Raw genomic sequence first — 25358 nt, forward strand, 5'->3', positions numbered from 1 at the left:
CTATCTGAGATAGGATAGTCAGGAAAGGCCTCTCTGAGGAGGTAACATGAGCAAAGATCGAAATGTAAAATATTTATTTATTTATTTATTTATTTATTTATTTATTTATTTATTATTTTAGAGACAGAGAGCACGTGTGAGTTGGGGAGAGGGCAGAGGGAGAGAGAGAGAATTTTAAGCAGGTTCCATGCTCAGCTCAGAGCCTGATGAGGGGCTTGATCCCACATCCCTGGGATCATGACCTGAACCAACATCAAGAGTCAGACACTTGGGGCTCCTGGGTGGTTCAGTCGGTTGAGCGGCCAAGTTTGGCTCAGGTCATGATCTCGCGGTCCGTGAGTTCGAGCCCCACATCAGGCTCTGTGCTGACAGATCGGAGCCTGGAGCCTGTTTCAGATTCTGTGTCTCCTTCTCTCTGACCCTCCCCCATTCATGCTCTGCCTCTCTCTGTCTCAAAAATAAATAAACGTTAAAAATGAAAAATAAAAAAAAAAAAAGAGTCAGACACTTAACCTCCTGAGCCTCCCAGGTGTCCCCCAGAATGCAAAATCTTTAGCACAGATCAGGCATAGAGCGTTCAATACACGGGACCATTCACAATGCTACTTTCCAGGTTCTTATCCTCAAGAAGCTTATGGACCATGTGCCTGGAAGTGTGGCAGGTAATATATTTTATTTCTAAAACTACATCACTAAGCATTAAAAACTAGTCAGCTCATTTCACAAACACAAACTCTCATATTTTAATTATTCTATCTCATTAATTCTTAGTCTCCCACCCCTGGTCACCTTTCTACTAGGTGCCACAGCAAGGTCCAGAACTGGACCACTGGCCCATTACCTCACAAAAGTCTGCCAATACTTGAGAGGGGCAGCAATATACTTTCCAGAATGGAGTCACTGTTGGCGTTTGTGGAAGCTGGACTATAGATGAGAAGGAAAGGATGGGGAAGGGAGTGAACTACATATAGTAGATTGCTCTGTATATCACTCAGGAGCATAATTCTGTTGGTAGTGGGTAAGCCAGTGTGGATGGTATCACTGTGGTATTAACTAAAATTACTTGGGTACCATTGAAACCTGCCATTGCTGTAAGATAGACTTTTCCAAAGTGTGTTCCTAGAAACATTTGTTCTATGGAGTTCCATGTTCAAAATCTTTGGAAAACACTGCAGACTAAATTTCTCTCCTGGAGATTCACAAGGCATATTAACAGAGTAGACCAAAGGACTTGAGAATGTCTGTGGTAAAGAAATCTGATGAACCTTAACTGACCTCAATTTCTCTGGCCACAGAACCCCTTTCTTTCTCATTAACCTACACTTTTTGAGACGCTAACATAAAGTAAGGACCCTAAATTTTAATCAACTACTCCCAACCTACCCTTCTAAAATCTTAGAAATAGCCAAGAGTAGGCAACCAGTAAATACGGAGTGAATGACTCCATATATAAGGATCATGATAGGTGTCATGTATCAAATACACATCCAACTTATATTCAAATTTACATATACAAACAGTTCTCTTGCTTCAAGTATCACAGTGACGTCTGATATTATAGAAAGCTTTTGGAACTCCTTTTTGGGGGGACGCATTCTCAGAATTTAAACTTTGGAGGTGGAAAGTCATTTTAAAGAGCCTTTTAAGCCACCATTGCTGAACCATGTTGTCAAGACATTGTGAGATTTGTTAAAAGTAGTTTTTTAAAACACATGATAGTATTATAGATTGTGAATGATGGTTAAAAAATGAATTACAACAGGATCAAGGTTATCCCTACCATATTACCTCCCTTTTGCCAAGTTGCATTCCAATATTCTTTCTTGAGTGTGGGAGGAAGGGGTGGAGTTAGAGCCAGCCTGCTGGGAATTGCCTATAACCCATAGCCTCTCTTACGGGTGCTAAGGGACACACCCATGGGAGTGTATCATGTGTGTAAATCTTATCTGTCTGTTATCTGATGTCAGAAGCTGAAAAAATGCTGAACCAACATAAAACCCACATTTTACACATGAGAAGATGGAGGCCTAGAGAGGCAAAAAAAAAAAAAAAAAAAAAAAAAAGTACCTAGATCATTCAGTCAGGAGAAAACTCTAGAGAACAAAGACCCAGCTGTTCTGTCTTCTGGCCTACGACAACTCGGTCTGTTTGGAAGAAGCCATCCCATATCAGGATCCTGACATGAGAGCCTGAGATAGGAATTATAGTATTAGAGATGTATTGATTTATGTTATGTGTTCTCTAACATAAATATCTTGTTCATGCAATCCACACAGGATCCTTCTGTGTCACCCAAGAAATGGCCCAGTATTGCAGTGTGGAAGATGCTACCCCCTAAACCCAAAGAGCCCTATCAAGCGCTGCACCCCTTTCTTTGTTGTATAAGGTACAAAGCACAAAAATGTGGCCTTTACCTTAGAGAGGATAATTCAGCATGCCCCAAATCACCGGATCCCTCAAGCCCTCACCGATGTAGCAAGTCCCTGAATTCTTGAAGCGCGTGTATCTTGCCAAGTTATCCAGAGACTCTGTCGCTTCTCATCAGGTTTGATTAATATGGTGTCACCAATATAGCGGACAAAGGTGATGTTCTGCATAATCATCAGATGGTCCACATTCCTTTGGGTTACACTAAGACAGAGATGTGGTCTTACGGTAAAACCGTGAATGTGTATTGCTGTTCATCACATGTGCATGCTATCTGCTTCTCATCCTCCTTTCTGATGGGCATTGAAAACCACATACTTGCCCAGGAATAGCTGAATACCATGCACATAAGGATGTGTTAATCTGCTCCAGTGAAAACAGCTGAAGTTGGAGGTGTTCCTGGGTTAAGTTTTCAGCAGTACACAGTTATATCCCATGATACAGTTTTTCAGGGGCCAGACTGATAATTTAAATGAGGATATGCTGCGGACTACCACCCCTGCGTACTTTATGGCTTCGAGAGTCTTCGAGGGAATCTGCCATTCCCTCTATGAGGGAGAGTGGATATTCTAAACTCTCCAAAGGGTGTCATTTGGGAGACTGACACAATCGCTTTTACTCAACAGGTCAAAGGACAAATATAAATATTCTGCAAATTGCTAAGAATGTCCATCCCACTTACATGTTTGGGAGCTGAGACAACGACCACCGGGTGGGTTCATGAACTCAGTTTACCAACTGTGAGACAAACCTGGGTCAGGACTCATCTTATTACCTGCCTTGCATATGCCTCTACTTTAAAAGAGGTCCGATGCCACTTTGGGTTTCTAGCATCAGGATCATCTTTGGACTTGTATCCGACAGCCCTTGAAAGAACTGGCTATTTCTCTTTCTGCAGTGTATAATTGCCTGTGTAAAGACCTGTAGGTCTGTTTGGAGAAGGACCTGGTTGAATCATTACAGTACACACTTGTTACGATGTTTCCATACCTTCTCTCACGAGAACCCAACCCCTCTTGCAGTCAGTGGACTCTGGATCTGAGAACTGACTGAGGTCTGGAGCCCGGGAAAGAAATCCTGATTTTCTTTTGGGAGCGTTGACCATTCTTGATCCCTTTTGACTTCGCGGGTTAAGTGAAGGGCGTTGGCTATACCCTATCTTGGCTCTAGGGCCAACATAACCTTTCACCCACCTTCACAGATAACTTCAGGTGGACCCCCCCTGGGTGCCATTCCAATGTTGCTGCCCATTACAGGAATTACATTCACCCTTGCTTCTGATAATTCAGTGTTACCATCCAGCCTCTGCTTTTCTGGGACTCAATTATTATCGTTGATGCTAGGGAGCCTGGTTCTGGAACAGCTTCTTCTATTATCATCCCCAGCCTACAGGGAGCAGCCTCTACAGAGCTCCTCAATAGTACTGGTACCTTCCCCCAGCATTCCCTTTCACATTGGTAAATGGAGAAACAAAGTCAGTTTAGGGATTTTCAGTCTCATGTAGTTGACCTATTCGAGCATGCTCAGTTCTCAGGGACTTTTAATCTCTTCCCCACAGTCCACCAGGCAGTCTGGCCTCTCCATCTCATTTAATGCAACTTATCACTTATTCCAAGGTACTAACAACCGCCTCAACGGTACACCAGCCGTGTCTCCTAAAGCCCTTCACCCTGTTATCGACAAACGTTCCCTTATCCTCCTGCCTCCCACCGTCCTCGTGACCCACTCCTAGGCATGCCCACCCCGTTCCTGCTGGCACACCGTAATCAGTTCTTGAACCCTCTCTGGCATGTAATTCCTCTATACTCTTTGCAGGTTTGGCACCTCTCCAGTGGGGTCACACTGAGATTTGACCTTGATTATAGGTCTGGTGGCCAGGAGGGGGAAGGTGGCAGATTATCTTAAGAAGGGCCAGTATTGGGGCACCGGGGTGACTCAGCTGGTTGAGTGTCCAACTCTTGATTTCCGCTCAGGTCATGACCCTCTGGTCGTGGGATGGAGCCCCGCGTCAGTGCTGAGCATGGAGCCTGCTTGGGATTCTCTTTCTCCGTCTCTCTGTCTGTCTGTCTCCCTCCTTGTGCCCCTCCCCTGACCATGCTCTCTCTCTCTCTCTCTCTCTCTCTCTAATAAATTAAAAAAAAAAAAAAGAATAAAAAGAAGGGCCAGTATTATCTTACAAAGCAGTAGCCTTACTCAAGGCTCCCCATTACCCTTCAAAAAAAAGGAAGAGGGAATCTATCTTCTGACAAGCGGGAGTGGAGCCATTTAGGCATGCCAAGGGGGTTCAAGGTTGTCAAGTGAATGTCCCCAGATACCTGTATTCCAAGTCTTAGGATCCTATTCTTTTCCTATCAGAGTCCTATCTTTGGCACAGGATATCTGCCTAAACTCTGAATTCAGCCCGCTTCGAAGTTGTGCTATCCTTTCCGTTGGGTTCTGTGTTTCCTCTTCAGCTCTGCCTGCCCTCCGGCTGCAGAAGACAAATCTCTAAGTGCCACCAAAGAGGCTCTCTGTTTTCTTTCTTTCTTTCTTTCTTTCTTTCTTTCTTTCTTTCTTTTTTCTTTTTTTTTTTAACGTTTATTTATCATTGAGAGACAGAGACAGAGCATGAGCATGGATGGGACAGAGAGAGGGGGAGACACAGAATCTGAAGCAGGCTCCAGGCTCTGAGCTGTCGGCACAGAGCCTGACGCGGGGCCTGAACTCACAAACCGGGAGATCATGACCTGAGCCGAAGTCGGACGTTTAACCGACAGAACCACCCAGGCGCCCCTATTTATTTCTTTATTTAAAGGTTTGTTTATTTTGAGAGAGAGAGCACGTGCACATGAGCAAGCACGGGAGAGGCAGAGAGGGTGAGGGTGAGGGAATTCTACGATCTCGGATTTACTCTTTGCTCCCTACCTTTCAAATGCCAGAGGCATTGCCCTGAAGGCTGCCCCCAGTTCACTGCAAGTGGAATTCTTAGCCGTTGTATGCTATAGCATGGGAGAGACCATCCTTAGCCCGCCCGCTGCCCGGGAGGTCTCTGGGGTCATCCAGTCGGTGAATGATTCACTTCTAGAACCCCATCTTTAGAGTCTATTTCCCGTGACCACTGTTGATGCCAGCTGTCTTATGTAGACCTCCCTGAAAGCACAGCCTAAGGTGGGGATTCCCATGAAAGTAATTTATTGAAAAATTGCTCTCAAGACAAAAGAACCGAGGGAGGCAGAGCAGGGCAAGAGGAAAAGCCACGTATGGATGTGGTCGCAGCTGAAGGCTAGCGTCGGTCTGGTACCGCAGAAAACTCTAGAGCACAAATTAAAGCACATAGTTGGGTCTACCTTGAGGCAAGGACGTCAGCCTTGTTTTTTCATCTGTGTGTCAGTCACAGGCTACTGGCTGTCTTTGGGGTATGAGGGGGTAGAAGCACATGAGCCGTTAGAGCAATGATGGCATCACATGTCATGCGCCTTCTGGAAAACTCCACCGTACACTCATGAGAGAATGAGAGTGAACCAAACAAGTAATGGTTTGGAATTATTATTAAAGGAATTCGGGGCACCCGGGTGGCTCAGTTGGTTGATCGTCCATCTTTGGCTCAGGTCACGATGTCACAGTTGTGAGTTCGAGCCCCACGTGGGGCTCTCCGCTGTCCGCGAGGAGCCTGCTTCAGAGCTTCCGTCTCCCTCTGCCCCTCCCCCTCTGTCTCTCAAAAATAAATAAACATTAAAAAAATTAAATTACATTAACATTCTTTTAATGTTTATTCTTGAGAGAGAGAGAGAGAGAGAGCATGAGTAGGGGAGGGGCAGAGAGAGACAGGGAGACACAGAATCTGAAGCAGGCTCCAGGCTCCAGGCTGTCAGCACAGAGCCCGACGCGGGGCTCGAACTCACGGACCGTGAGATCATGACCTGAGCCGAAGTTGGACGCTTAACCGACTGAGCCACCCAGGCACCCCCCAAATTACATTTAAAAATGAATGAATGAATGAATGAATAAATAAATAAATAAATAATAGAATCCAGACATTTACACTTAAAAATTACATTTAAAAGTAAATAATAAATAAATACATAAATACATAAAAGAATTCAGACATTTACATTTAAAATTACATTTAAAAAGAAAGAAAGAAAGAAGAAAGAAAGAAAGAAAAGAAAGAAAGAAAGAAAGAAAGAAAGAAAGAAAGAAAGAAAGAAAGAAAGAAAGAAAGAATTCAGACTCTGTGGACCCTCTAAAAGTCTCAGGGACCCAAACCATTAATTGTTCGTATAAATCATTTACACATTTTTTTCTTTAATGTCTTCTGTATCTTTCCACCTCTCTGCAGTGAGCATAAATGAATTTATATGCTAAGAACTAATGGTTCTTGTAACGTGGATGGAACTGGAGAGCGTGATGCTAAGTGAAATAAGTCACACAGAGAAAGACAGATACCATATGGTTTCACTGTTATGTGGATCCCGAGAAACTTAACAGAAGACCATGGGGGAGGGGAGGGGGGGGGAAAGAAGTTAGAGAGGGAGAGAGCCAAACCACAAGAGACTCTTAAAAACTGAAAATATACTGAGGGTTGATGGGGGCCGGGTGATGGGCATGGAGGAGGGCACCTGTTGGGATGAGCACCGGGTGTTGTATGGAAACCAATTTGACAATAAATTTCATATTTAAAAAAAAAGAACAGTGGTTCTTTGCAATTGACTTTATTTGGGATGCTTTGCGCAATCACTTAAAGAAAATGCTTTAGAAATTCTCAGTAGGAAGCCAGCTCATAAACGGTAGAGTGGCTAATGGTTAGTTTTTTTTTCTGACGTGCTTATGCACAGAGTAGGGCTGCGGCTCCTTATGTAACAGGTTAGCCACAGAGCAAAGACGTTCTGGACGTCTTCACACATAGTGATTGCATGGTCACGATATTGGGTCACCTTGTTTGATTTACTCCTGGGTGCTCAGGGCCAAGCACAGCATGTGATGCACAGGAGACATTCAATCTTTGCCAGACGAATCGACTGGGAGCAAGATCAGCCTACAAGCTGCCCAGGGGTGCTGTAATAAGAGCTTCCATATCAAGCGCTTTACGTGCATGGTCCCATCTCAACCTCCAGGAACTCTCTGAGGTGGTACCTTGATCATCTCTGCCTTCCAGACAAGAATACGGAAGCTCAGAGAGTGCTAGTCACCTGCTCAAAGACACCCAGCCAGGAAAGAGCTCAAATTTGAGCTCTGGTTTGTGTGACTGCAGAGCCATATTCCAAATGCTATACAGGAGCATCTTCCTAATAGGCTGCTGGGATGTCAGGGGAGCCAGAGGGGGCTCCTACTCCAGGAAATGCTGATGGAAAGATTACCTGAAATCCTGATTTAAAAACCCCACCCTTAGAAATCCTTGCCTCTGACCGAAACCTCCTGATAGGTGGCTTTCTGAATATGGGTTACGACGTGTGGGGGCACTTGGAGGAGACAGGAGGAGGGAAGAAGGAGCCTGGAGTAAGTTGAAAAGCAGAGCTGGGAGGCTGGGACCCACGATGGAGGCATGAAAAAGCCACCAAAGCCCCGCACAGCCACCCCCACACCCAGGTGTGTGTCCGGACGACTGAAATCTGGCCCAACAGGAGGAAAACGTCTCGTAACTCTCTTAACGGGCCAAGTTGACACCAGAGCTGCCTGGAAGCTGTGTGTGGGAAGGATGGAGGAAGCAGATGGGCTCAGCCTTCCTTAAGTAGATCAAAGTCCCCGCGAAGACCTCACTCACTCAAGACGGCAGCTGTCATTCACCCAACAGCTCAGCAGAACCTCACACAGCACGACACCCATTTGGCTTTCATTGAACTCAAGCAATGGAGTCCAAGGAACATGACAGAAGTGTCTCCTTTTGAGACAGTAAGGAACGTTCTCCATAAACAACTAGGGAAGGGGCAGAGGATGTAGAAGTGGGAACCAGACCAGAGCAGGTGAAAAAGGCAAGGAGAATGTGATCACCAAATTGGCTGAGTGACTAGAAAGGTTTCTTTTTTCAGGCACTATAGGAGGAGAACGCGTTAATTTGGTGAAAAATGTTTGCTGAGTGTGCATTAGAATGCTACACTGGAGCCAGCACCTATAGAGTATATGCTCGGAATGTTACTTTGGCCCTACCTCCTGGCCTTTGCATATGCTGTGCCCTCTGTCCGGAAAGCCTTCTCCACTCTTACCATTTGCATTAAATTCACCCTTTAAGATCAAGTTCAGCGACTGTCCCCTCCAGCCAGCCTCCTGTGATTCTTTCTTACCCACCTCTCCAAAATACCCAGCCAGATATGGATTATGCTGCCGAGCATCCATAATATCCTACGCTGGGCAGCCATAATATTTATTCTTTTTTTTAAGTTTTTATTTTAAATTTTTTAAAATTTACATCCAAATCAGCTAGCATATATTGCAACAATAATTTCAGGAGTAGATTCTTTAGTGTCCCTTACCCATTTAGCCCATCCGCCGTCCCACAACCCCTCCAGTAACCCTCAGTTTGTTCTCCATATTTATGAGTCTCTTCTGTTTTGTCCCCCTCCCTGTCTTTATATAATTTTTGTTTCCCTTCCCTTATGTTCAGCTGTTTTGTACCTTAAAGTTCTCATATGAATGAAGTCATATGATACTTGTCTTTCTCTGACTGACTAATTTCACTTAGTATAATACCTTCCAGTTCCATCCATGTAGTTGCAAATGGCAAGATTTCATTCTTCTTGATTGTCGAGTAATACTCCATTGTGTGTGTGTGTGTGTGTGTGTGTGTGTGTGTGTGTGTGTATATATATATATATATATACCACATTTTCTTTATCCATTCATCAATCGATGGACATTTGGGCTCTTTCCATCCTTTGGCTATTGTTGATAGTGCTGCTATAAACATGGGGGTGCAAGTGTCCCTTCGAAACAGCACACCTGTATTCCGTGGATAAATGCCTAGTAGTGCAATTGCTGGGTCGTCGGGTAGTTCTTGTTTTGGTTTTTTGAGGAACCTCCATATTGTTTTCCAGAGTGGCTGCACCAGCTTGCATTCCCAGCCACAATATTGATTCTTAATGAACCAACTCAAAATAATTTGCATCTGTAACTATCTCCCCGGCTAACCGGATGTTTCTTGAAAGGTCGGTGTCTTATTCATCTTTGTGTCCCCAGTGCCTGGCACTTAGTAGAGGCTCTGTAAATATTTGTTCCATTAATTTGGTTAATTCTCCATTTCCCTTACCGCACACCTTTGACTAATCATATACATTTAAGTGAGAGGCAATTCTTACAGCATCAAGAATAAAGTCTGGGAATCCAGAATTCTAATCCTGGCTCCACCACTTTCAAGGTCTGTAACCTTCCGGGAGTTACTCAACCTCTCTGAGCTTTAGTGTCTTCATTTATAAATGGGGTTCAAATCCCCTATCTCAAAGAGCTGTTGTAAGGATTTAATGAATTAATTTAAGTTCTTGACAGAGATCCCGGCACATAGTGAATATGCAGTACTACTCGTTCCTTTTAGTAATAAATTATTGGGGCGCCTGGGTGGCTCAGTCGGTTAAGTGTCCAACTTCAGCTCAGGTCATGATCTCATGGTCCGTGAGTTCGGGCCCCGCGTCGGGCTCTGTGCTGACAGCTCAGAGCCTGGAGCCTGTTTCAGATTCTGTGTCTCCCTCTCTCTCTGCCCCTCCCCTGCTCATGCTCTGTCTCTCTCTGTCTCAAAAATAAATAAAACATTAAAAAAAATTTTTTTTAAATAAATAAATAAATTATTGTAAAAGGTCACACAAAAGTTGGCAGGGATAGGCAGCTGTCTGAGCCTTGATAGGGAACAAAGTCTACTTGGGGGGGTGGGTTCCATAAGCAACTTGGGTCTCCACAGTGGTGTTATGTTCAACTGAATTGCAATCTTTAATGGTACCTGAAGGGGGCAGTGGAGATCCTGTCCTGAAACTTAGCTGAGAACCCACCACCCCATCCTTCTGGGGCAGGCACACACCAGGACAGGCTAGTGAGAGGGAGATTTGTCAAAAGGACCTCAAGGTGGAGAAGACACTGAGATGGCCTTGCGGGACCACAGGAGTGGCTAAGGGAGGCAGCTTCCATGCTGCTGGCACATTCAAGTCTGAAAAATTCTGGCGGAGGCTGGCCCTTGGGGCCCGGTTTACCTCACTTTCCTCCCCTCTGGAGCATGGCTATCCTATGGCTTTTCCACCTCCGGCCAGGGAAGGTGACCACAACACTGAGAAGCGAATGAAAAAGAGTGGCTGAACAACAAAACTTAAAAGCCAAGGAAGGGACAAGGCAGAATGAGGGAGAGTAGGAGGGTTTAAGGGGTTCAGGGCCCAAGGGAGGTATATGCTAAGAGGTTCCCCAGAAGACAGTGGTTCCCTGAGGGACCAGGAGAGAAGCCCTTCAACTTGTGGCTCAGTCAAAATCCATTCCAGATTTCAACCCAAAGGTGAACTCTGAGGGATCACAGTGGTCAGCTCAGACCAAAGGAGACAACAGTTCTAAATGTCCTTTTGTGTTAGCCATTAGCTATCAGTGAAATACTTTGGGTAATGAGCTGTGCCTTCCTGCCCTGCCAATGTTAAGAGCAAAGTCAGGACAATTGGTAAACGGCTAATTGTCCTCTTAGAAAGGTTTTTTCCTTCTCGCCTTCTTCCTAAGTAATAGACTTCCCTCCACATTTCAGCTGAACATGAAGCTACCCAGAGTAAAGACTACATTTTCCAGCCTCCCTTGCAGCTAAGTCTGACCATGAGATTAAGTTCTGGCCCAAGGAATGGATGAAGAAGTAAGCATGCCACTTCCATGACGTGCTCCATAAGGTAGAGGGTGTGCCATCCCTCCAACTGGTGATGGCTGGAGCTAGAGCAGCCACACTGGGGCCATAAGGCAGGATCTTCATGTTGAAGACAACAGGGCAATAACCTCGAAGAATTCTTGGTCTTTGAGGACTGTGGAGTTGCCACACTAGCTGGCAATGCATAGCCCCAAAGGGAAATAAATTTCTACTTCTTACCTGGGGTCTTTTGTCACTCACCGTCAAGTCTAATCTTAACCGAAACAAGGGATTCCACAAAGTTTCAAAAACCAAAGTCCTCTATTTCCCTGGGGAAAAAAAAAAAAAAAAAAAACCATGCAGGTGAGTGATACTGAGAACATCTGTTGAGTGCTTACTATGTCTCAGACACTGTCCTAAGCCCTTTACATGCATTAATTCATTTAATCCTCACAGCAATCTCATGAAGTAAGTGTTATATTATTCTTGGTTTATAGATGCAGAAACAGGAATGAGGCAAACTAACTATAGCTTGCTCAAGTTCACATGGTGAGCAGTAGAACTGGTATCTGAGCCCAGATAGCCAGGCTCCAAACCCAGACTCTTCACTACTGTGTTAACTAAAATTTAATCGTATCAGGAATCCAAAGCAAATCAGTTTTGTTTGTTCCCTGTCCTGCTTAAGATCCCCCTGGCCTGGGTCCTCAGAACCTCATTTCCTTTCCCTTCGTGACATTCCTCACACTGGCGGTAACTTGTTTCATGACTGTCTTCTCTAAAGACTGACAGTCAATGAAGTCGAGTTCTGTGTCTGTCTTGTTCATTGTTGTGTACTTGATACTTAATCATTTCTGGCATTCAGTAAGTGCTCAATAGGTATTTGTTTACTGGGGAGGAGAAAGGGAAGGATAGGAGGGAGAGAAAAAGGGAGAGGAATAGGGAGAGAGGAGAGAGAAAGAGAGAGGGAAGAGAGGGGTAAAGAGGGGAAAAGGAGAGGGTGAGGAGGATGGAGGAGAGGTACGGGGGGGAGGGAGGGAGGAATGGGGAGAGGGGAGGGAAAGGCTTAATCAGAACCCTTCATCTTCCTGCACCCCCCACCCCAGCTCCCAGTGGTACACACCGGCTGAGCCCTCCCTGAACTATTTCAGTCCAGCAGGTCCCAGGGGCTGCCCTGACCCTGCTGGGCCCTCTATGGGGACTACAGAAGTAGGATATATCCATTGGTTAATCAGTAGATCCAATAGGATTTACTATGCATCAATCAACTTGCTCTGCTTGGGGGATACTAAGGTGAGTGAGAACAGACAATGTCCCTGACCTTGTGCAGCTTAGAGCACGGGCATAAACATAATCAAACGGGAGCACAGAAACATAGTGACAAACTAAGGTCAGTACTCTAAAGGAAAGAAGGGGCACACGCTGAAAATGGCATAGTCTGGTGTGCATCTGGGATACTGGCCGGGGGGTGAGGATGGCAGGAAAGTTCCTTCAGAGAGGGCTCCCCCAGGGGAGGAGGTGAGGCTTGGGCTACGGCTGATGGGTCTGGTGAGCTGGGGCAGTGCTTGTCAACCTTGGGACCATTGACATTTGGGGCCAGTTCGTTCTTTGTCTTGGGGTGCTGTCCTGTGCACTGTACAATCTTTAGCAGCACCCCTGACCTCTACCCACTAGATGCCAATAATACCACCTCCACGGCCCAGCTGTGACAACCCAAGTGTCTCCAGACATTGCCAGATGTCTCCCGCGGGGCGGAATCTCCCCCAGTTGAGATCTACTGAACAACCGGAAGAGGCCAGGTGCTTGGGGAATGGAAAAGGGCAGCAAGGGGAAAGGTGTGTCAGAAAGAATGAGCCACCTCTGCAAAGGCCCCAGGGTGGGAGGGCAGTGCAGCCGGAAGGGTGGGGGGAGGGGGCCGGCATGCACTCTGAGAGCAGCACAGGCCAGACCCTGCAGGCTGCGAAAGAAGGACATGAATTGTCTGCTCCCTGGTAAAGAAAACATGCAGAGGGAGGATGGGAGCCTACAAGTCTAGTGACAGGATCTCATGACTCTAATCATTGGGATCCAAAAATTAAGAAGCCACCATAAATCCGGAGCCCTGAGACAATATTAATGGAGCTGGGTTGGCACATGCAGCCCATCCACCCAGCTCCCAGGGCTGACGAGGGGATGACAGATGAATCCAAGTGGAGCGCTAGGACATGCCAAGGGCTCCGTTTAATAAATCAACTGACACTCCCCTGCATTTGCATTGCTAATGGCGGTACCTAAACCCCAGGTGTTGCTGTAGGGACTTGTCCCCTGCTGCCTCCCCATCTGTAACTTCCCAAGAGAGTTGGCACAGGGCAACCGGGTGCTGGGAGGTTAGGTCTGGAACACATTTTAAAATCAGCCTGGGGCCGGAAGGTGGGTAGAATGTCCAAAAGATCTGGCCACAGATGTGCAGGCTCGATGTCCTAAAGAGCACCTCAAAGCTGAGTCACAGGGCCCCTGAGGCTGAACTGCCTTGGAATAGGACACCGGGGCAGCCAGCAACCAAATGCGCCCTGCTCTGGCCATTGAGTAACCAGCCATTCTACCGGGAATTCTTTGGTCAACTAGCTGTGACCTCCAGCCAAGTCAAAGTCAACCACTGTGGATCTCAGTTGTCTTCAATACATGCTGAAATTTTTCATTTCCTTTTTTCGGGGGGGTGGGGGGGGTGGGGGGGAAGGATGGGGCAGAGAATGCTGAATATCAGAATCATCTAGGAGATTTTTCAGTGTATACTCCACGCCCCATCCACCCCTATGATTCCCATAAGCTCCCGAGGGGGGTGTGTCCACCAGGTTCTGTCCTGCCGATTTTTCCTCCTGCCACAGACACCAGGATAGTCTCCATCTTCCCCAACTGAAACACTATATACCCATTAAACACAACCGCCCACCCTCTCCTCCCCCAGCCCCTGGCAGCCACCGTTCTGTCTTTATAAATTTGACAACTCTAGATGCCTTACGCCAGGGGAATCATAGGGTATTTCTGTTTGAAACAGGCGTATTTCCCTTGACGTGATGTCGTCAAGGTTCATCGATGTTGTAGCACTTGTGAGAACCTCTTTCCTTTTCCAGGGTGCATAATACTCCATTGTGTGTCCATACATTTGCTTATCCATTTATCCATCCATGGGTACCGGGCTTGCTTCTTTTTACCTTTTAGCGTTTGAGAACAGTGCTACTGTAAACATGGGTGTACAAATATCTGTTTGAGATCCTCCCTTCTATTCTTTTGTATATACCCAGAAGAGGAATTGCTGAATTATGTGGGAGTTTTATTTTTAATTTCTTGAGGAACTGCCATACTGTTTTCCACAGCAGCGACATCATCTTATATTCCCATCAACGGTATACAAGGATTCCAATTTCTCCTCATCCTTGCCAACACCATTATTTTCATTTTTTCTTTCTTTTTTTTTTTTTTAAGTTTATTTATTTATTTTGAGGTCAGCGGGGAGGGCAGAGACAGAGGGAGAAAGAGAACCCCAAGCAGGCTCTGAACCTTCGGCACAGAGCCTGATGTGGGGCTCGATCCCACAAACCACAAGATCATGACCTGAGCTGAAATCAAAGAGTTGGACGCTTAAGTGACTGAGACACCCAAGTGCCCTATTCTTTTTTCTTTTTTAAGTAGTAGCCATCCTAATGGGTCTGACGTAGTAGAGCTCCTTCAATTCTGCACAGGAGGAGATGTCTCGCTCACCTCCGTGCGATCCTGCCCTGCCCTCTAGTTATAAGTTGATACTAGTAGGCCTCTAATCTCAACAGATGTATTTTACATCCCACGGGTGGGCTGGCTAGAAAAAAATACTCTGCAATAGATTAGAAGCCTGGCTCTAGAAGCCTGGGCCTTAGTTTCCTCATCGATAAAAGGAGGACAACAATTTTTCTTTAAAAAATGTTTGCTTATGTATTTATTTTGAGAGAGCATGAGAAAGCAGGGAAGGGACAGAGTAAGAGAGAAAGAGAGAGAGAGAGAATCTCAAGCAGGCTCCATGCACAGAGCCTCTGACTTGGGGCTCGATCTCATGAACTGTGAGATCATGACCTGGGCCAAAATCAAGAGTCAGATGCTTCACCAACTGAGCAACCCAGGCACTTCAGGAGGACAACAATTTTATTGTCACAAGGAACATTCTGATAGAATGGTCACAAGGATTCAATGGATTAGTATACACAAAGCTCTTAGACACAGTAAGCCTCATATCTGAATAAGTGATAGCTACTGTAATCATAGATCTCACCTATGATGTGGCTGTTTTTTAAAAAACAAACATCATTTTGGAAAATAATTTTAATTTACAAAAAAGGTTGCAAAGACGGGAAAGAGCGTTCCCATATCCCCTTGGCCCAACCCCCTCTAATATTAACATCTTAGGCAATCACTGTACATTTGCCGAAACTATGAAATTAGCATTGTGCATTACTACAAGCTAAACTTCAGACTTTATTTGCATTTCACTGGTTTTCCCACAAATGTCCTTTTTTCTGTTCCAGGATCCAAGCCAGGATACCACAGTGCATTTCAGACGTAGCGGTTCATATTTGCTTATTTCACTTTGCTTGTGTTTCTGCTTTTTTGCCTGAAGAGTGTTTCCACAGCTTTCAAAACTTCAAAGTTTTCAAAATGTGAATGTCTTTAGATACAGCCTGGCTGCCCATGCGGCCACAGGTGTCACGTGTCTGCTTCGTACATCGGCATGTACCTGTCTGCCCCAGCCTTGTGAACCTGTATCATCCGGCTTAGGTGATGGCTCGCCCTTCCCCTCTGCGTGACTGTCATTCGATGATTAATTCTCCTGGATCTCCGAAACTCTTCTATTAAAATTCAAATACGCTCAGGTAGCTAGTCCACGCAAGCCAATCCACAGACAAACATCTTGGCAGAAGTTAGTTGACAGGGAGGAAGGCCTCCCGGGGACAGTCAGGGAAGGAGCGTTGGGAGGTCAGAAGGTGATGGGGGTAGAGAGGCATCTCCAAGGGCAGACTGGCCAGGCATCGATGCTGGACTTACCCATCGTACGTCTTGGCGGGTGGGGTGGGGGTGCTGTCTGAAATAGGCCTTCACTCCTTCTGCTCAGCTCTGTGACCTCCCTCCCCGCACCCTGTCCTCCCTGGCATCACGGGTCCGGAAGCCCAGTGGAGGCCCCCACTCGGCTCATCTTAGCCCATACCCCTGGCTCTGCCTTCTCCCTTCCCAGAACGTAGGTAACTCAGATCCTCGGCGGTGAATAGAAAGAAAGGCTAGGAAAAACTCAGCCACCCAGAACAACATCCAGGGCAATGCAAAGTGCTAAGCAGAGATTTGAAAGTGAACAGCTGACATCTAAATACAGTAGCAGCAGTATTTTCAATCTTGTTTTTGACTCAGAAATAGACCAAAGGCTATGAGCAATCACCTACCTTGTTTTCTTTCCTCTATTTTTACATACCTGGATGTGCACATCCAGAATTTCACGTAAGAGTCACATGTCTTGTATCTGGACATTTAGGGAAGTCCATTTATTGACCAACAGCACGGATGAACAGAAGAAGGTGACAGGGTCGATTCGTAAAAATTAAAATAAGTGAGAACGTTTCCGTGACTTCAATTCTTGCCTTTGCTTGTGGGCAGAGCTTCGATTCCAGCCGCACAATCTCCCTCCTGCCCTCACCCGAGTGCCTGTCTTGGTGCTACGGTGTAGTTGGGTAATAGAATGGGTCATTTGGAATGCTGGCTCCACCAGTCACTCGCTGTGTGACTTGAGGCAAGTTACTCAACCCCTCTGTGCCTGAGCTTCATCTGTGGAATGAAGAGAATTGTGGCACCTGCCTCCCAGGTTTGTTGAGAGGTTAAATAGAAGGCAGAGAAAGCAAAGCATGCCGAGTGCCGGTGCGTAATTAGCACGCCAAATGTTTAGCTCTTGTCATCTACAACGCTCAGGGAAAGGTAGCATGATCGTCACCCAGATGGCCGCCAACGTGGAGACAAGAGAAGACAACAGGTGAACACGAAAGAGAGCTCTCGTGGAAGGTGAACACGGTAGGTGCTTTAACCACTAAAGGGCTTTCACACATAGCGGCTCACTTTTCTGACAGGAATCACGTAAATCCCAATGTCTCCATTTGCCGAACGAGAAAAGCGAAGCTCAGAGAGTCCAAACGATGCATCAGTGACCACACAGCAAAAAAAGATGGATAACTGGCCTTGAAATCGTGGAACGGAGTGGTTAAGAGTATGAACCCTGGAATTTTACCTTTGGCCTTTGACCACCATTCCCCCACCCTCACCCCCGCGTCTGACAACCATCGATCTGTTCTGTTTCTATGAGTTCAGTTTTTTTAGACCCCACCTGCAAGATCATACAGTGTAATACTGTCTTTCGCTGTCTGACTTATTTCACTTAGCATAATGCCCTCAAGTTGCAATCATGTTGTCCCAAGTGACAGGCTTTCCTTCTTTTGTACGGTTGAGTCATATTCCATTATGTTCCAATACTCCATTATATCGCATTTCCTTTACCCATTCCCCTTCGCCAATGGACACTTAGGCTGTTGCGAATAATACTGCGATGAACATGGGGGGGGTGAGGATATCTCTTCCACGTATGGAGTGGAGACTATAGTCAACAATACTGCACTGGACATTTTAAAGCTGCTAAGTGAGTAGATTTTAAAAAAAAATTTCATCCCCCCGCACACAAATATAACTATGTGGGTGATGGGTGCTTGATAACCTTATTGTGATGATCATTTCACAAGACATATCAAACCCATCACACTGGACACCTTCGACTTACACAATGTTATACGTCAATTATACCTCAATAAAGCCGAGGGGGAGAAAGGGGGTATGAACCTGGTGTTCAAATCCTGCCTGCCACTTCCAACAGGCTATGTGTAAAGGGGCAGTCTGTTAAATTCTGTGTCCCAGCTCCCTTGTGTGTAACGTGGGGGTAATGATTGTACCCCAAAGCATTATCGTGAAGACTCAGGAAGAGAGTGTGGCAATAGTCCTCAGTAGGCTCTAAAGGTGTGGGGGGAAACAACTCGAAAACTCAGACCCTCTGAGTCCAAATCTCTTGCTCTGTAGACACAGAACTGAAAGAAACACCCTTCTTCTACCACCGTTTTATAGACGAGAAAAGCAAGCCCAGGGAAATGGAAGGGTTTTTGGTTTCCGTCTAGGAAATAAAATTCGGAGGACATAAAGTTTAGGAGATTAAAAATGTCAAGCACCCGGGAGCAAAACATGAAGGGACAAAAGAGCAGGGCCAGACCGAATAGAAGCTAGACAGAGCATCCACAAAAATGTGAAGGCTGAGAAGGTTACCAAAACAGTGAGCTCATTTCTGACGGATAACCGGAAAGAACAAGCCATGTTGTCAAAGTCCTCGGAGGCCTGGCCCGGCAGCCCGCCAGCGTGCCCACAGCGGTCCCACCCTGAGCGCTGTCATGAAGCTCCATGTTCCCTTACCCCGCTCAGCCACGTCTGGGGGGTGTGCTGGTTGAGCGCCTCGAGAAGACTGGCTCTGAGCAACTTTCTTTCCAGTTGGCTCCCTGTGGGCCCCAGTTGGCCTCAGTTCCCCGGGGCCCAGTCACACCGCCCCTGCGCAGACTGACAAAGTCGGTGTGTTCAGAAGGAGCCGTCTACAAAGAGAACACCTTTCCTGAAAGCTGGGGGCCGGGGAATCGGCGTCGGTTGTACCACACTCTGGATCCTTCCAGAAATATCGCTTCTCTTCTCCAGGCATCCCTGTACCCCGTGACTTAGGTTTTACACACACACACACACACACACACACACACACACAGGCTATATAAGTCTGATGGTGGCAGAATAAGATAGATAATGCACAGGGACAGGAGAAGTCGCCGGGAGATGTGAGTGGGAAGAAGGGCTCTGAGGTTTGTTAGCTCTCACCCCTTTGAACATGTGTCCTCCTCCGCAAAGCCACGTCTATGTGTCTCTCACCTACACATCCCTGCCCCCTCCCCCTACCCCCCCCCCCCCCCCAATGAATCGTATGGCGCAAGACAACTCACCCAGGGCCGGCCTGGGAAGATGAGGCCACCTGCCCAGTTTTTTCCCGTGTCTCCAAGTGTAGCTGACAGGCTGTCCGACCTCCTGTCGCCCTCTCCTGCAGGTGTCCTCTGAGTGGCCTCAGGTGGGGCCCCAGGCTCCAGAGGTTTGTGGGCAAAGTGTGCGGCTGCTACCCGCAGGCTGTGGAGCCTGGCTCCAGCTAACCTTGGCAGGTCCCAAACCAGATTCTCCCAGCCAACCGTCACTGGGCATGACTTCATCTGACTCCAGAAAGGCAATTCACTAAATGGGCCATTCAATGTGATGGAATCTTTACGCTGTGCTGGAACGTTGCATATAGATAAATACAAGGAGCAGAGAAACAGCCTTTTCTGTAAAACCGTAACCTGGCTGGCGTTCTGCAAAAATAATCCTTTACCCTTCAGATGCCTGGAACACACGATGTAGTCAGGACAGTGGGGTAGGTTGGGAAGGGCAATAATCTCTTGAAGAAAAATAGGGGAGGTCTGTTTTATTGTTTCTCGTTTAAAAATGAAGTTATGTTACATGCAACAAAATGTACCCTTTTTAGGGTGCAGTTTTATGAGCTTTGACTGACGCATGAGGACAGGGGACCACCTCCCCAATTAAAACACGTAACAGTGCCATAGCCCCCCAGGAGTTCCCTGGGGCCCCTGTCACGGGTTGAATTGTGTCCCTGTAACATTCATATGATGTGCTCCCAACCCCCGGCACGTCAGACTGTGACCTTATTTGGAAACTGGGTCTTTACAGAGGTCATCAGGTTCAAAAGAGGTCGTTAGAATGGGCCCTAATCCAATATGACTGGTGTCCTTACAAAAAGGAGAAATTTAGAGACAACCCCCCTCCCGCTCCCCCACCCCCGAGAATGCCATGTAAACAATGGAGATAGCCATCCACAAGCCAAAGAGGGAGAGGCCTGGAATAGGTCTTTCTCTCCCAGCCCATAGAAGGAACAACTCTGACAACACTCCGATGGCAGACTTCAGGCCTCCAGACCCGCAAGACGGGGAATCATGTAGTACATAGCCTTTTGAGTCTAGATTTCTTCATTCGGCACAATGCTGTTGGGACTCACCCGTGTTCTATTTTCTTTCTTCATTCCTTTTCATTGCTGAGGAATATTCCGTTTTGTGGACGTACCACAGTTTATTTACCCATGCACCAGTGGAAAGATATTTAGGTTATTTCCACGTTTCAGTTATTGCGACTAAAGCCTCCATAAATGGTCACGTTTGCACTTTTATTTTTGCATGTGAACATTGAGTTTTCGTTTCTCCTGGATGAATGCCTAGGGGTGGAATTTCTTGGTCAGATGATCAATGTATGTTTAAATTTTTTTTAAATATTTTTTTAGTGTTTATTTATTTTTGAGAGAGAGAGAGACAGAGTACGAGCCGGGGAGGGGGAGTGAGAGAGGGAGACACAGAATCTGAAGCGGTCTCTAGGCTCTAAGGTGTCAGCACAGAGCCGGACACGGGCCTCGAACTCACAAACTGTGAGATCATGACCTGAGACGAAGTCGGACGCTCACCCGACTGAGCCATCCAGGTGTCCCTATTTTTGTCATTTTCAATTGGGTTGTTTCTTATCAGTGAGTTTGAAAGGGTAAAACTCCTTTATCAAATAAGGTGTTTTGCAAATATTGTCTAACAGACTATGGCTTGTCTTTCTATTTTCTTAACAGTATCTTTTGAAGGGTAGAAGTTTTTAATTTTGAGCTAGTCCAATATTTTTTTTTTTTTGATGGATCATGCTTTTGGTGTCATATCTAAGAAACCTTTGCCTAAACCAAGGTCATAAAGGTTTTCAGAACCCTTGCTTTTCATCCTGACAGAGCAGCTGATTCTGATCCTGGACAAGTCATTTCGTCCCTCAGCCTTAGTTTATCCCCCTTCCGTGAAACGTGGAGATTGAAGTGATATGTGTTTTTCAAACTTTCTGAAAGCAAGGGAGCTGAGACTCGGCCTGGGATCCCAGCATATAGAATGGCCACAAGCGTTCCCAGGGTCCTGCTCTTCTGCAGTCTCTCGAGCAGTCTTGCCAGCCTTTCGCGTGGTCACCAGTCACTTGAGGGCTTTGTGCAAACGCGTGTTCTGATCTGTAGGTCTGGGATACGGCTGAGGTTCTTCCCTCGCTCGGGGGCCAGGCGACGTGCACTGCTGGTCCAGGGACCTCGCTTTGAGTAGCAAAGCTCCAGGGTCCGCTCAAGGACAAAATGTGAAGTCCAGCTTTGTCAACGTCACGCTTGGGATTTCTACAGCGTGTTTCTTCCAAGGAAAGCCAAGTTCTTCCATATCAGTAATTCTCTTTCCCTTCTTTCTCTCTGTCCCATGATTCCCCACAATTAACTGATGGGTACACCACGGCCCAGGTGAGAGCCAAGCTCACTAGAATGTGGCAGAATCCGAGAAGAATGTTGCCAACAGCCGGGGGCTGGCAGCCCTGGAGACGATACGATGACGTCTGCGTTATACTTAGAACTTGCTCTGTTGCGTCAGAAACTCAAGCTGGCTTCGGAGAGAGGCAGACATTTCTTGGCTCACGCAACTAGAGAGTCTGGGGTTGTGCGGCTGCACGGCTGCAGGTGGAGTCAGAGCTAGCAAAAGCAGGGGGGCCGTCTGAGAGTTTTAGTTCTGTGCTCCTCCGAATTGCTTTCACTCGCGGGCAGGGGCTCGCGTGCCATCGTAAGACCGCGAGCTGGTCTAGGCTTCCATTCTGTCCGCTCAGCGCCAACAGCAGAAACACCACTCCCCTTCTCCAACAGGTTCAGGAAAAGCCCCACACTGGAGGTCTGTTGGCTTAGCACAGGCCACACGCCTGCCTGTCCGTGTAACAGTGACTGTAGCCGGTGGGACCTCGGGGTGCAGTGATGTGGCCGACCGGGCCTGAATGATGCTTACAGCATGGGGGTGATGTCAGCTTCCCCCGAGCCACGTGAACTTGACAGATGGAAGGAAGGGTCCCCAAAGGAAAGGGGAATGTCGTTTTTGCTGGGTGGGCACACAACAGCGTCCACTGCAGTCGTTATGAATTCATATGCACGGAAGTCTATGGTTTTGTTTTGTTTTGTTTAATATGTGTTTTAAGGGGGAAGAGGAAACAAGAACGTGTAGCTCTGGCCCCTCGGGAAACACTCTCATTGTGCCCTTTGGTGCCATAACTCCTCGGTAGCATCCAGCCCGCTCCCACTTCTTGGACTCCCTTCCCCCATTTTTGGTGCAGCACCCCCGCCTCTAACACCCAAGACTTTCACGCTACCTTTCTCAGTCTGATAAGAATGTACATCCCTACCCCCACCCCAGAGTTATTTGGACTGAAAACGAGAATTGCAACAAAGTGTGCACTAAAGACGGGATTTCAGGCATTGGGGGATTTTATCCCCCCCCCCTCCCCGAGAGGAGGATCTTCTAGGTGTGGCCAAATTATCCAACTGGTTTTGCTGACCCACAAGGTTGGCCAAGGACACAGCCTTCTAGCCCTAGAGCAATCCCCTCTGTCTGAAGGTGCCAGTGGAAACAGGTGGAGTCACAGCTGGGCTGATTAGGGGCGATGTCAGGACTGTCTTGGGAGGAACCTCCAAATAGGAGTGCAGGTGGCAAGCCTTGCCTAATTATCAACGTGACAAGGCTGTAAACCGAGACCTCAGGAGGGGAACATTCTTGCCTCGTCTCTGGCAGACGGAAGAGACTGGTTGGGGCTTGATAGCCATCAACTTGAGCCTTTCAGGTGTTTAGAAACACCCCCCTCCGACTGTCAGCCTGCAAAACGGGCCCACGTGACTCTTCAACAGGAGGAGGATGGCTCTGGCTGCAAAAGAACCGGTTCCGGCCAGCGATGGGAACGCTTCCTGGGTGGGATCCGGCCGCTGTTCTGTAACGTCAGGTTACAGCGACAGGGTATTTTGTCCAACGGCATGGATTTCACCTTCAGTACCAGTACCCCCATGTCAACAGTGAAGGTCAACAGACAGCCTTATAAAATGAGAAAACATGCGCCCAGTGTCCCAGCCTCCCCCCTCCCGAGGGTGTGAGCTATGAGACCACACTTGGCTTCCCCAGGCGCCCCTCCCTCCCGCGCCCAGCGCACACAATGACCCCCTTATGCGCTGCCCGCCAGCCTGCCTGGGAAGGACACTTGGTGTGCGCAGAGTTTGACTACAGTACTACTGTACGTGGTAATAATTAACTCGAAATGGCATTTACGACGCTGAGATGTGATGTGTGCTGCTTTCCCTCATCCCTCCAGCAAACAGGACGTACTGACTCTGAACAGGTAGGACGAGTTACTGCCAGGCCCTCAAAGACACAGTGTTCTGCTGTGGAATTAGCCGAGCATAATGGGCCCATTGAATCTGGCGGCAGGCACTTTCCTCTCTCGGCCGCCCAGATAGATCCAGGAGCTGGGCCTAGACCCCAGGGAATGGCTGGTGGGTAGGTTTGGGTTTCTAAATGGGCTTTGTTCACTCCCTGCAAGAGAAAACTCCAAAGCCGAGCACAAAACTGGGAACTGGGCAGAAAGCTTCAAACAGAGTCCCTCAGTAGAAGTCGGGGGCTGAGCAATCCCTCTGAGTGGCTTCGCATTTAAAACAAGGCTTTCTCCCCTTGGGGCTTTTCGTGTAATGGTTTACGGTAAGGGATTAGGGCCGCAGTCCAGCTTTCGGGGTAGCTGGGGCTGAGGTGGAGAAAAGGCACAGAGCATTTAGGTAGTTTACTCAAAACACACAGCCAGCTTGGGCTGGAACAGGAAGCAAGACAGGTCTCCCAACTTTTGTGTTTTGGCCTCAAAGGAGCAACTACGTTTGCTCAGGTCAGTCGGTTCCAGGCGACGCTCCTCATGTTAGGAGTCCAAGCGTCACTCCTACCTTGCGCTTGACTGCTTACCGGGTAGAAGAGAAGAAGCAGTGGGTGTGGCAGACAGAGTCTGAGAAAGCAGGTTCCAGTCCCGGCTCCGGGACCCACGGCTGTGTGATGGTGGGTGGAGCCCTTCACATCTTTGGACCTTGGTTTCCTCATCTGTAAAGAGAGAAAGCCGGGACAGGTGACCTCCAGAGTGGCTCATACACCATTGTTCAGCAGGTGGAACCCTGCCATGAGCAAGTGCTCTCCCTCCACCAGGAGCATCCGGGAAAACTTGGGCTGGGGGTGCTGTGGTTGGAAGATTCCAGGAGAGAAAAGGGAGTCCTGAAGAGCACACCAGTAATTTGGAGCTTTTACCTTCCTTCCAGTGACCCATACGAGCCCTCCTGAAAATAATAAAGTGCTGATTAGGATCTTAGAGTCCATTTTCTTTCATTTTCAGGCCTTGGGTCTTCAGATGTAGTGACTTGGCCAAGGTCACAGAGAAAATGGGTAACAGATCTTCTGCTTCTCACCTGCAGCTTTTGCTATGTGCTCAGCAGCTAGTGACTAGACCATCCCTCAGCAGGCAGCAGCAACATCCAGAAATCTAGATTCCTGAGGACATGACATCAGTGATTGAGCTCAGACCCTGTGCTATGCCCATTATCTACATCAGCTCGTTTTTTTTTTTTTAATTTAAAAGCTAATGATACTATCAGCGATAGCCAAATTATGGAAAGAGCCCAAATGGACATCAACTGATGAATGGATAAAGAAGATGTGGTATAGATATACAATGGAATATTACTCGGCGATCAAAAACAATGAAATCTTGCCATTTGCAACTACGTGGATGGAACTAGAGTGTGTTATGCTAAGCGAAATAAGTCATTCAAAGAAAGACAAATATCATACGATTTCACTCATGATTGGAATTTAAGAAACAAAACAGATGAACATAGGGGAAGGGAAGCAAAAAGAAGATCAAAACAGAGAAGGAGACAAACCATAAGAGACTCTTAAATATAGAGCACAACTTGAGGGTTGCTGGAGGGGTGTTGTGTGGGGGGACGGGGTAAATGGGTGACGGGCATTAAGGAGGCCCTTGTGGGGATGAGCACTGGGTGTTCTATGTAAGTGATGAATCACTAAATTCTATTCCTGAAATCATTATTACACTATATGTTAACTAACTTGGATTTTAATTTTAAAAAATAAAAATAAAAAGCTACTGATAGGTTGGGGTG

General features: G+C 47.0%; 1 long non-coding RNA gene across 1 annotated transcript; it reads left to right on the forward strand.

Moving 5' to 3' along the window:
- The first annotated feature begins 23443 nt into the window (after nt 1-23443).
- On the forward strand, nt 23444-24859 carry LOC121043556 (uncharacterized). Its single transcript, XR_005796904.1, has 2 exons — nt 23444-23545; nt 24572-24859. It is a non-coding gene; the product is annotated as an uncharacterized LOC121043556 (long non-coding RNA).
- Nucleotides 24860-25358: the final 499 nt, after the last annotated feature.

The sequence above is a fragment of the Herpailurus yagouaroundi genome, unplaced genomic scaffold, assembly GCF_014898765.1.
Source record: "Herpailurus yagouaroundi ecotype Mexico unplaced genomic scaffold, PumYag 187, whole genome shotgun sequence".
Lineage (NCBI taxonomy): Eukaryota > Metazoa > Chordata > Mammalia > Carnivora > Felidae > Herpailurus > Herpailurus yagouaroundi.